The following is a 13,404-nucleotide window of genomic DNA, read 5'->3' on the forward strand; positions in this document are numbered from 1 at the left end:
GTAGAGAGAATAGTCAGGGTTTAGGATTAGGGCCCTCCCTAGCGAGGGGATGGAAGAATGTGGTACTTGCCCCCAGGGATGGGAAGAGGGTCAGAGAAGGGAAAAGGTACAAATGGGCAGAGATGGAATCAAATCAATTTGATTGGCATTCCAGGAGGGCCAGGACCTGTCTCCTGCAAACAGATGAGCCTGCTAATGCTAGAATGGAAGTGATAGGCAGCCAAAAGGGCCTGGAAGACCTTATAGCTTGGGTCCTAGAATACTGACTAGGGCTGTTAAGAGAATAGAGAAAGGACAGACACACAGACACATACAGGAAGTCTGGCTTCAGGTCCAATCAGCTATCCTACAACCCTGAACTTTGAAGTGTCTATGAGTAAAGTCCGGAAGCGTTGGGGGCGGGGCGGCTGGGTAGTCTTGGTAGGAGATCTCTGAAGGTGAGCAGTCCCAGAGTGATCTAGCTGCAGTTGCTAGTCCTTGCACACACTGGTCCCCCATTCACAAGCTCTCATACTGGCACTCCCAAGGAAAGCTTTGTCACCCCACTTGAGCCTGGACTATGTGGGTAACAACTTTACCAATTCTGGTGCATCTGAGGCCTTGGAGTCCTCCACAGGGTCATGCCCATGTCAACAAAGCACATTCACTCAGGACGTCACTCACTTGGGGCTTCCTGTGCTCCCTACACTTCAGGGCTGTCGGAGGTGGAGGGTGAAGACTGAGGAGTGAGGGGAGCCATAGGAGTAGATAAACTCCAGAAAAATCTGCCCATTCAGGGGCAGCATGGTGATAAGCCTTGAATTTGGGGCCAGCAACATTAGTCTAATAATTCCGTGAATAGCCTGAGAAAGAGATTCTACTTGACCAGAAGCAAAAAAGGCTGAGAAGGGAGCTCTGCCGTGACCACTCCTCCCCCGGTCCGCATTCCCTCTCCTCTTGCAGAAGCCAGCATCATTCTCTCCTTCCTTTGAAGAAAGCAGAAAAAGAGCATGCTTTGATTTTCTTCAAACAAACACTGGGCTGAGTAGAGAGATAAGGCCTGCCTGGGCTGGCTCCAGCTTCACTGGGCAAGGGAAATCACACTTCATATTTCCAACATGCATGTCCAAAGGGGGCCCAGGATTTGCTCACCACAGAAAGCTGGAGGGGCTGTAGGCCCTCTCTTCCAGGAAGAAGCCTGCCCAGGGACTGCTGGAACTGTGTCACAGTCCTCTGCCCTCTGCGCCTGCATAGCCAGGGTAGTCAGATCTGTACAGAAGGGACCATGTGGCTGATGGTCAGGGAAGACTACCTCCCAAGGTAAAGCCTTGACAAAGTGACCTTCTGGGGAAATGGAGAATTCCATGAAGAATCTGCCTTCCCAGGAAGGCAGAAAGGGAGAGGCTTGGGAGCCACAGGAGGTCCCCTCCCTGTTGCCTCCCCACTGGTGCCCTTGAGCTCCGGTCTGCTCACCACCTCAGAGCAATAGCAGTCCAGCCAGGCACTCCGTGTTCTGAGCACCTTTCCTAGGTTATCTCACTTAATCCCCTCGGCAAGCCAAGGGGCGGGCGAGCTAGCACTGCCTTTAACTGTTTCAGATAAGGAAGCCAAACACAGGGTGGGGCAAGGATCACCCAAAGTCACCTGAAGTTCATAACAAGAGAGACTGAGCCTCCACCCTCTCCCTTGCAGCTACCTAGCTTCCCACAGACCCACCACACACCCCATCCAGCTGTGGGTCCTGCCCCTAGGGTCTCACCTGAGTTCCTTTTCACCCTGCCTATCTATCACTATCCGTACAGTCATTTTCCATAGAGGGGACAATTCGGTTGCTAGCTACAGCAGAGGTGTCGTAAGATTAGAATGGTGCTGAAAACTCTTAATCACCTAGTGAGGTCAAAGCTCTCCTCACACCCACAGCAGCACACATTAATCACACCTTTGGTGCTACAACTCCAAATATGTAGCAGCTACAATTCTGTACAGTACCTACGACTCAAAGGGCTATGTGACTGGCTTATGCAGTCACTATTGAGTTTTATTGTTTTTATTATTATTATTATTATTATTATTATTATTATTATTATTATTATTATTATTATTTTAGAGTGTTCCCTCTCTCCTCTCGACCCATCATCCTCTCCCAGGTTGTGTGCTCACTTAGAGAGCCAGCCCCACACAACTTCCCCCAAAGGAAAAATGCAAACACCGATTACGTATTCCCCTATGTCTGGTCCAAGAACTCTTTTTTTTTTTTTTTTTTTTTTAAAGATTTATATCTTTATTAAGTATACAGTGTTTTGCCTGCATGTACCTCTGCATGCCAGAAGAAGGCACCCAAATTTCATCACAGATGGTAGTAAACCACCATGTGGTTGCTGGGAATTGAACTCAGGACCTTTGGAAGAGCAGGTGGTGCCCTTAACCTCTGAGCCATCTCTCCAGCCCAACCCCCACCCCCTGCCCCAAGAATTCTTTAGTTCTGTCCAGCTGGGATCTCTAAGCTAGTGTTGCTGGGTACTGGGTGCTGTCTTAGGGTTACTATTGCTATGGTGGCACACCACAACCAAAGCACTTGGAGAATGAGTTTATTCAGTTTATACTACCACAATACTGTTCATCATCAAAGGAAATCAAGACAGGAACTCAAGCAGGCCAGGAACCTGGAAGCAGGAGCTGATGCAGAGGCCATGGAGGGGTGCTGCTTACTGGCTTGCTCCTCATGGCTTGCTCAGTCTGCTTTCTTTTAGAACCCAGGACCACCATCCCAATGATGACACAACCAGCAATGGGCTGGACCCTCACCATCAATCATTAATTAATAAAATGCCCTCCAGGCTTGCCTACAGCCCATTTTATGGAGGCATTTTCTCAGTCAAGTTCCCCTCTTCTGATGACGCTAGCTCGCATCAAGTTGACATAAAACTAGCTAGTGTGGGTGCCAAGCATTGTACCTAATGTGTTGCTTTTGTTGTCTAACTGACTTTCACAAAAAGTCTTATTATTTTTCCAATTACAAATGTAACTCAACTGTTTAGAGAAGCCATGACCAAGGAGAGTTACATGTGCATTTTCACCTGTTTGTGTGTGTGTATGTGTGTGTGTGTGTGTGTGTGTGTGTCCTCTGATGTCTTTCTTCTTGTAATGAAACTGAGACTCAATAACATGCTCTACTCTGGTAAATTTATCTAACCAAATTGCCTCTCAAAGGCCCCTACTACTAAGCACCATAGTCATCTTCCGTGTTAGAGGGGACAAACCGTACTCAAGCCATAGCAGCATATACAGCAGCATATCCAGAAAGAGCAATGCAATGGGAGAGAGAGAAGGAAATAAATAAGATACAGATACACACAGAGTGAAGACCAAGTTAAGTTGGGCTCAGAAGAAACCAAGCCTGCAGACACCTTGATCTTGAACTTGTAGCCTCTGGAATTGTAAGAAACCCTGTTCCTGTTAAGTTTCATGACAGCTCCAATAAACCAATATACAGCTCTACTATATATTTTTTTAACTGCTACATAGAGTTCTATTTTATGAGTAGAATATATACAATATGAATATAATTGGTTTAAATTATTCCCTTTTTAAAAGATGTAATATTCCTTTTAAACTACAAAAAAATTACTTAAAACAGAATTGTTGCTCTGTTTCTGCATTTCAGATTCATCAGGAAAGTGTTCTCATGTTGACTAAGATGCCTGTCTTCCATACTTATTTCCTGGAACCTTTGACTTTCATTTACATAATCCACTAAATAACCCATCACAATTCTTTCTCAGCAGTTAAGTATCTTCCTACTTTTCTTCTTAGGTTGCCCATTTTATTTCTTAGACCTAACTTGACCTTCCTAGGGAGAAACAGTTTTCAAAAAGGAAGCTGGAAAAAGTCAGTCATATACTTAACCCCAGAAAATGACTGTACTTGCAGCTTTGTGGCCACCAGTGTGTGTGTTCTGGGGCTTATGCTGTGTCTCTACATTCAAGGTCATCATCTTATCAAGTCCCTGAGAAACTCCTTAAACTTGTGGGGACCACTGTGAAAGACCTAGGACACAATACAACCTTAATAGTCAATACAGCTGGCAGTGCTAAATATGTCATGTTGTCACTCTGAATCCCTCCAGGAATAGTTCTGGGTGGAGAAAGGCAGTGGCGTGACAGTGAAGGGATGTTCTCCAACGCTGGCTTCAGAGAGTTCAACACATTTAACTTGTTTCTGGCAAAAAAAAAACAAAACAAAAAAACATACTCCTCTCTCCTCCCCTAATTTCGCTTACCTAAAAAAGTCACTGCCTCGTGGTTTTAGGATGCTTCTTCCTTGTTTAGAACCCTGACTCTCCGTGGCTACAAAGGTACAGCATCAGGACTCAACTTTAGGCATACCAAAATCTAGCTCTGCTCCCCTCCCGCCCCAAAACCTGTCCAGCACATAGTCTTCTGCTAGACACCTTCCTCATCACCCACAAAGAGGCCTCACAAGACACCTGTCTCACGCTTCTGCACATGGTCTCACCATTGGACTGTCTTGATTCCATACTTCTGAAATATAGTGAGGAAATAACAAACATTGAAAAGAAAGAGGAGGAAAGGAGCAGAGAAGGACAAAGCTCTGCTTCAAGTCAACCCTTCCTAGTCCCCCAAACACTGCCCATCTCCCCTCTCTTCTCAAGCCCCAAACTTTACCTATAATTGTCTCTCCTTCTTCCTATATGAAACTGCTGGACAACCATGTACTGTCTATTTACTTTCTAATAAATATTAGCAGAATTCCCTGATCTGGACCACACACCTTTTAAGGATGAGGACCATGCTTCACCTCTGAACACACACTGCCACGGGCAGTTATAAATCAAGCTGAAAATACTGTCTACCACTGAGTCCACCAACCAGCCAGAAACTCGGGTGTTGAAAATTCTCTGTGGGATCCGAAGCACAAGAGAAAACATCCCACTGTTCCCAGCCCTAAACTCCACAGAGCTCTTCACTTATCAACTCTTACAAAAGTCAGCTTTCTTATCAGCAAAATGGGGTTAATAATATAATATAATATAATAATAATATAATAATAATATAATATAATGTGCTATGAAGTTTACACAACTTGCAGTCTAGGAACACATTAAACGTATGTGTAGAAACCTCTGTCAGCAGATCAACAGCTGTATTGTGATACCACCTTCCTAAAGGAGTCTGGCCGTCTCTTCTCGAGGCCTAAAACACAGAGAGAGCTACTCACAGCACAGAATTCAAAGTGGACCCATCCGCTAAGCATGGGGAAAACGTGATAAATAAATTGGCAAAAGAAAAAATAAATAAATATTCAAGTATCTTTGTGGCCTTGGTCCTTGACATCAAAAACTTCTTATAGCATTGAAGGAACTAAGAAAGCCCCAGAGACTGCAGCAAACCTACTGCTGAGATTTCCCAACGATTTCTTCTCCCACGGAAGGATAGCCCACAGATGGAAAACAGGTAGACATGCCTTGGGCAAGGAACTTCCAAATAGGGGTGGAGCAACATGGAAGTTTCCAAAGTACAAAATCGAAATGACACATCTCCTCTTGTTTGAGAAGTAGGAGACAAAGGCTTTTGAAAATCCCCTTGAAGATGATATTTTTGAATGCACTTGGGAGGTAAAGAGTGAGAGTGACCAAAGCCTGTGCCTCGACTAGGATCTGAGGAAGTGGAGCCCTCAAGGAACAAGTCCTTTCCTGAGCTACAATCTTTACCGCCCTCACCCCCCATAACATGCTCAAGAGAGTTGATTTAAAGGAGGGTTTTCACTCATGGTCAGCTGACTCTTTGTTTCTGGGTTTTGTTTTGGTTTTGTTTTTATTTTTTCCAGAGACAGGGTTTCTTTGTGTAACTGCCCTGACTGTCCTGGACTCTGTAAACCAGGCTGGCCTCAAATTTACAGAGATTCACTTGCCTCTGCCTCCTGAGTTCTGGGATTAAAAGTGTGTGCCACCACACTTGGCTTGTTTCTGGGTTTTGATGAAACAAAACATGGTGGTGGGAGTGTCAGAGGAGATGATTCACCTTACAGCAGCCAAGGAGAGAGAAGATGACCAAAGAGCAGTGACCTAAACCAATGGGAATCTCCGTTTGAGCAAGAGATTCAACCAGGTTCCATGAGGAAGGTTTTCTGACCCAAATATGTAGCACTTCTCATTCTGAAGATCTTCATTTTTTTTTTCAGCCTGACTCCAATCCACTTGCCAGTCCAGACTATATTCTACATTAAAGCCGGAGTTCCTTATGGATAACATATGTTACTGAAACTTTGTAGCCATAATATCTCGTAACTCGTAATATTGTCCCTGGAGTTAAGAGAATTCAGCTAACATATGCTTCTGCTATTCCCATCCCGAGATATGAGCGTTGGAATACATTATGTACAACATATGGTTAATTGAAAGATACAGGGGGTATATTAAAAAATAAATATGTTTATATGACCTGTGCTGAAATACATTTGAAATACCATCCAGTTGCCTTTTGCAATAATATATGTAGACGCTCTCTGACATAACTCTCTGATCTCTCTAGCCTCCCTTCTTTCAATTTCCCATGACTTCTTGTACGTTTTCCCAGAGCCAAGCCAGCCACAAAATCCTAAGAGCCGAGCTCTGGGACGTGTGATAGAGGAAATGAACATGGTGTGTAAAGAAGCGTGGTGGGAAGTCAGGAACAGCAGCAAAGCCTGTCCTCCCCTCCCTCTGCATCCTGGCAATAATATCATGGTTTAGAAGCTTAATCCCATGAGGTTACTGAGTACCTCTGCTCTTCTCCCTTCTCTGTGCGGTCATTTACTCACACGGAAAGAATCACCAGGATTGTGTGCCTCCTTCTAAACACAGAGACTTTGTTGAGATGAGAAAGGATAATCTGCAGTGTTACTTTGTAACAGTTTCCATACTGCTGCGAAGCTCCTTGAGCAGCCTGGTAAACAACTCAGAAGGCTTCAGGAAGTCCCTGAAAATGACCAGATTCCCTAGGCCCCCTCCCTGGCAGGGTAGAGAAGCCACCCTACAAAGACTCTGAGTCCAGCCACGTGGCCTGAAAGATGTAGAAACCATCTGAGACTCCTGGAAGAGGTTTAATTTTTTTTGGTTTTTATGTCCTGGGTTTGCTCTGTAGACCAGGCGGGCCTCGAACCCACAGAGATGGCCTGCCTCTGCTTCCCAAGTGCTAGGATTTGAAAACGACACTCTCCAATCTGTTGAGCTGCCTGCAGGCTGTGCAGTGTGCTCCAAGTTTCCCAGCTTTTGTGCGCTGTCACTCACCCTGAGATTGGCTCTGGTGATGCAGCTGTCTTTGAGTTATTTCTTCTCCAGAAAGTAATCCCAATAAAATTGATTGGTTCATCAAGCTGAACTTTGGTGGAGTCTGTACTTTGCTCTGCCATGGAGCTATCTGGGGTGCATAGATGTGTGTGTGTGTGTGTGTGTGTGTGTGTGTGTGTGTGTGTGTGTGTGTGTGTGTGTGTTGTATCTCCCCAGGGAAAGTTTTGTCATACACAAGCATTATCTTGGGCTTGCTGCAGGAGTCTCTTCCTTGGTATTTCCACTCCAATTCTTCTTCTTTTTTTAATATTTTATTAATTTATTCATATTACATCTCAATTGCTAGCCCATCCCTTGTATCCTCCCATTCCTCCCTCCCTCCCACTTTCTCCCTACTCCCCTCCCCTATGACTGTGACTGAGGGGGACCTCTTTTCCCTGTATATGCTCATAGGGTATCAAGTCTCTTCTTGGTAGCCTGCTATCCTTCCTCTGAGGCCACACAGCCCTCCCCATGAAGGGAACGTGGTCAAAAATGGGCCACCAGAGTTCGTGTGAAAGTCAGTCCTCACTCTCCACTCAACGGTGGAGAATGTCCTTTCCATCGGCTAGATCTGGGTAGGGGTTTGAAGTTTACTGCATGTTTTGTCCTTGGCTGGTGCCATAGTTTGAGCAGGACCCCTGGGCCCAGATCTTCCCATCATAATGTTCTACTTGTAGGTTTCTAGGACCCTCTGGATCCTTCTATTTCCCCCATTCTCCCATGCTTCTCTCACCTAAAGTCCCAATAGGATGTCTTCCCCTCTGACCCACTTTCCTGGAAAGTGAAGACTTTCATGAGACATGTCTCTTGGGCTAGTGTCTAGATATAAGTGAGTATATACCATTTGACTCTTTCTGCTTGTGGGTGAACTCACTCATTGTGATCATTTCTAGTTCAATCCATTTGTGCACAAATTTCGGGAATTCCTTGTTTTTAATAGCTGACCACTCAAATTTTTCTTATCCCACACCAAGCTCACACCAGCTCACCAGAGTTGTGGGCTGATTAAAAGCTGATCTGATTTGAAAAACATAAATAAAATCCTTTCCTGGGTCTCTGTTGCTTACTAAACAAAGCAAAACCTCCCACCATGGCACAGGAGACCATCCTGATCAGACTCTGGTCCAGCCCTCAGGCCCATCCACCTCTCGTGTGTTTATCCATCCATAGCAAGTTGTTTGAAAACCAGCCTTCCTGTGATATCCAACGATCTTGGGAGCATTGCAGATCAACTTGGAGTCATGCAGTGGCTTTTGCTGGTGTCACATACTCAACACACAAGCCTCTACTGTAGACCCCATCACACTGCCTCCTACCCTTGCTTGTACCTTCTTCCTGCCCAAGTGTTTCTTGAGGAACTGAACAAGGGGATTCCTAACTTTGCCACTTACAAACTGCAGAAACCATGTCCCTAACATCTTCGGTTATAAGTCTCTTCATATATAAGCAAGTGCAATAATAAAATATAGTTCAAAACACGTATAAACATAAGGTATTTGTCTTGGCTAGTTTTGTCAGCTTTACACAATCAAGTCATTTGAGAAGAAACCAGAATTGAGGAAATGCCTCCAAGTACTGACTACAGACAAGTCTGTAGAACATTTTCTTAATCAGTAATTGATCTCGAAGGGCCCATCCCACTGTGGGTGTTACCACCTCTGAGTCAGTGGTCCTGGACACATAAGAAGGCAGGCTGAGCAAGCCGCGGGAAGCAAGGCAGGAAGCAGCACTCCTCTTTGGTGTCTGCTTCTGTTCCTGCCTCCAGGTCCCTGCCTTGAGCTCTTACCCTGACTCCCTTTACTGGAACTGTAAGCTAAACTCTTTCCTCCTCAAGTTGCTTTTGGCCACGGTGTTGAAGACCACCCTTAATATTCTGTTGACCTTAGGGGCTGGCTCTTTTCATTATTACCATGCCTGTTCTTGGCTGTCAGCTTGACTGCATCTGGAATTCACCGAAACCCAAATGACTGAGTGCACCTGTGAGAGGTGTTTTCTTAATTAAATTATTTGAAGCGGGAAGACTCGTTTTGTTTGTCTGTTTGTTTGTTTCTTGAGAAAGAGCTTAAAGTGTTTGGAAGAAAAAGCATGTAATTTGCTGCCCTGTCTATCCAAAGCAGCCTATCCACTGCTTAGGAATACATACATGCAGCAAAAGACATATAGGTGTGATGGGGAGGGATAAGCGCCCAACTGGAGAAGGGCAGAACTCAAGAAGCATCTGTGGATTGACTGAATGATGAACTTTTTTTTTTTGAGATGGGCTCTCACTATGTAAAACTGGCTAGCATCAAACACACAGCCTCCTCCTACCACAGCCTCCTACTTGCTAGAATTACAGGTGCACACCACACACCCAATAGTGTTTGTTTGTTTGTTTGTTTGTTTGTTTGTAGGTTGCACTGTGTGGTTGGTACCTAGGTTTTAATTTTATTATTCTTTCTACTTTCTGTATATCTCAAATATTTCATAATTGTTTTAAAGAAAGGAAGGTGACAACAGTTCTGGATGTTTAGAGAAAATAAAGGGCTCTGTGCCCAGAGTTTGATTCACTTCTGAAACTTTTCTCATCCTTTGTCACTTAGAGTAGCTCAGACTATCCCAGGTTTCTGGGCTTCTCTTGGGTCAAGGTTCATTTGGTAACAAGGTGGTTTCCACGTGCCATATTCCAAACCTGAAACGTCGGAGGAAGCACCACTGGGAACCATGCCAAGAAAGCAATTAGGATAGTTGGTTTCCTAGTAGAAGATATTACAAGAATCTTGAGCAAGTTCAGGGTGTGTTGCTGGGCCCTTCCAGGACCACAGAGGCTGTATCACGAATACAAGAAATCCCTCAGGGGGAAAAAATGGGTTGGGCAGATGGCTCCCTGCCTCTCTTAAGTGACAGAAGACAAGTACTCCTGACGGCAATGGTGCACAGCTAGAAGGAGGCTCTGCACATCTCACCAAAAGAGGGCATTCTAAGAGGTTAGCATCCTGGGATGCCCAAAGGCTGTGTTCTCATGATCCTTCCAACAGCAAGCCTGCCATCTTTGTTCATTCTCTAGCTGTGAGAGAGGTCTTCCTGTGAGACTACAGTCTCAGGGGCATGGGTCATCAACACTGTTGGTCAGAGTCAAGGACAGAGGGTCCAAGGCCTTGCATCTTGTCTGGGATCATAGCAGGGTGGGGAGGGGGGCAGGGAAGCAAAAACAGAGTTTGAGATGTAACTCTGACCTCACCAGGCTCCAACCACTCACCAGGACTATCTTCTCTCTATTTTCCCCCAAAATGCAGGGGGTTTTGCTTGTTTGTTTTCTGTTTTCTCAGATTCCTTTATCTGGCCATTTCCTTCTGTTTTGTCCTTTCCTCCCAAACTGATCTTTTTAGGAGAGAGGCAAACTGTTCTGTTTCTTCCTTTGGAATGCCTCCTGTCTTCTTACCCACATTCCTATCAGTTCTTGGAACTTGATTTGCAGTACTGACCATCGCCCAAACAAGACAACGGAAGGCCTTCCCAATGGGCTCCAGGAGCGGAGCTAGTGGAACAAATGCTCCAGGGTCTAGGATGGGCAAACAAGGGTGCGGAATGAGCTTGCTCTATGCAGCACTCTGCTTAGTAGTCTCTCCCACTTGGGATCCGTGAACATTTCATCGCGACCTTCTCAGTGCCGTGTGGGTTGGGAGGTGACACGGTGGCATCTGAAGGGCCCCGAAGGGAGACTCGTTCTTCTGGGATTTGTTGCCAGGATTGCAGCTTGACGCCTGACTCACCCAGGGAGGGCTGAGTACAAGCCGAGGATCAGTGGAAAGACTCTCGGGTTATACAGGCTGCCCTTGGCTCTGCCAACTCAGCCTCTTGGGGGCCTGCCAGGGCTCACTAGGCAGGCAGAGCTTAGGTAGGGAGTCAAGAGTATTCTGCAAAGTTATCCAGACTCCCCCCCTTCCCCCCCCCCCCGCCTCTGAACTGGGACAACGATGCATTTTCTTCCTACAGATGCAGATGCATCACAGAGCAAACTGTTCTTACCCCTCATCAAAAGGGAGCAAAATTAGGAAACTGCTCCTTTCTAAGGTAGAAAGCTTACAAACACATGCACATGCGCACACGCACACACGCGCACGTAAGCACGCACTCAGGTTTGTCTGCTCTGGAAGGCAGCTCTCACAGGCACTGTCCTCTGCGTTACCTTGGCTGTCCCGCTGAGACTCCAGGCCTGGCTGTCCAGCGGAACCCAGACTCTTCTGTTCCCTCCACTTGCTGACATCACCCCCTCAACAAAACAAAACAAACAAACAAACAAACAAAAAACCCAGCCCACAGGACCTTTACTTAGAACAAAAATTACCTCCAAGAAGATAACCAGGTTATGGGCAATTTTTCAAAGTTATTATAGCTTAGGCATTGACCCCAACCCTTCAATGTCTTCTCCAGGCCCCTGGTAGCCCATAGGGTCTTCTAGGTGCTTCTGGCTGGTCCTGCCCTTTGCCATGATCCCTAAGTGCTGAAGCTTTGTACAAACCTCAGGTATGTCCTCCTCCCCAATAAGCCTAAAGGGGCTGCCCAGCTCATGGCGAAATTGGTTCCCACAGCCCTGCTCAGCCAGAAAACCAAAAGAACAAAGCCATCTATTTCTAAACCCAAACTAAAATTAGATAGCCACCAACATTGCAACCATGGCTGTGCCCAGAAGCCAAAAGGCTGAAGCCCAAGGCATCGTAAAGGATAATTCCAGCTTCCCTGCTCACCATATAGCTAGGAAATGAGATTCTAAGAGATGACCTCAGATTCTGGGCCAACACAGGTTTCTGGATTTTTTTTTTTTTTTAATGTTTAGAACCCTCGAAGGCCTGCATATTTCCTGAAATTGTCAAGCCAACATGGAAGGGGGGGGGGGGAAGGTAAATATTCTCTCAACACAGTCAGTCTTTTCTTGAGGAAACAGGGTTTTCTCCTCAGGTAGTAGCTGAAAGTCCTGTTTAGTGGACCATGCTGACCTGTCTTTGTGACTCATGTCCCTCACCAAATATATCCCCAGAAGTCCTAAGTCCCAGCCCCGCCCACACCTGTACTCTTCTACAGTAAGGCTCATGACTAGTCATGTGTTCATCACTCACAAACATCGGGACCCAGGGTCTGTTTCTTAGCATTGGTTGGGCTTCTTCTCCACATGTGTTGCAGCCTCTCATGACACTGCCTCTTTGCTTTCTGGCCTGGGCTCTACCTAGAGATCCTCTGAGACTTCACACAGCTGGTTGGGGCTGCCATTGCCACCGTTCTCTCATCGCCCCCCTGTAACATGAAGAATGTCCCCCACAGATGAGATACAGTGACAGAAGCAAGGTGCAAATTTTAAATACATCCAACTTTATTAGGAGTAGGTCGCTGTCACCTCAGCAGCCAGCTCCCATGTATACACAGTATACACGCTCGGCCAGTTCCCCAGACTTTCTCATCCTTCTGCAGTACCCAGAATGCAAAAGAAGCAAGCCCAGAGGGGAGGGGCCTCTAGCAACATCTATGTCTAGAGTCTCCAGGAGCTGACTTCCAATCTGGGCTCCTTTCCAAACCCCTCCCTAACACGGTGAGGTCCATAAGAGGGTGTTTGGGTCTAAATCCTCCAATCAGTGCACACAATAGACAAAGGAGACTAAGGGGATCCTGAAGCCAAAGTCTCACTGGTCCATATGCCAATGGAGAAGTTCCTGGAGGCCCAGAATGCCCTTCTCCATAGGCATGAGACATTGCTTAAACTTTCTGTTCCATCCTAAGAAACCTGTGCCTTGACCTCATCTCTGCTCAGCACGGGTTGACAGAAAGCATTCAAAGGCAAGACAAACTTCCCAAGTTGTCTTCGTCGTACTTCTTTTAAAAAGAAGAAATTAAAAAAAAAAAAAATGAAACGACTGTGACAGAAAAGAGTGTGGACACCTGGCATGTGTCAGGAACAGGAGTGGCGATCCCTCCTTGAAATGACCGGTTGCCTCAATGAGGGCACCTCACTTCCCACCTGTCCCTGCCTCTCCCCTTTCCCCACAGCCCAGCACCACCTCTACCCATAGGGACAGGACGCTCCAAGCACAGGGCACCACGCTCTCATCAGCTAGCAAGGCTCC

Source organism: Acomys russatus, chromosome 14, assembly GCF_903995435.1.
Source record: "Acomys russatus chromosome 14, mAcoRus1.1, whole genome shotgun sequence".
Classification (NCBI taxonomy): Eukaryota; Metazoa; Chordata; class Mammalia; order Rodentia; family Muridae; genus Acomys; species Acomys russatus.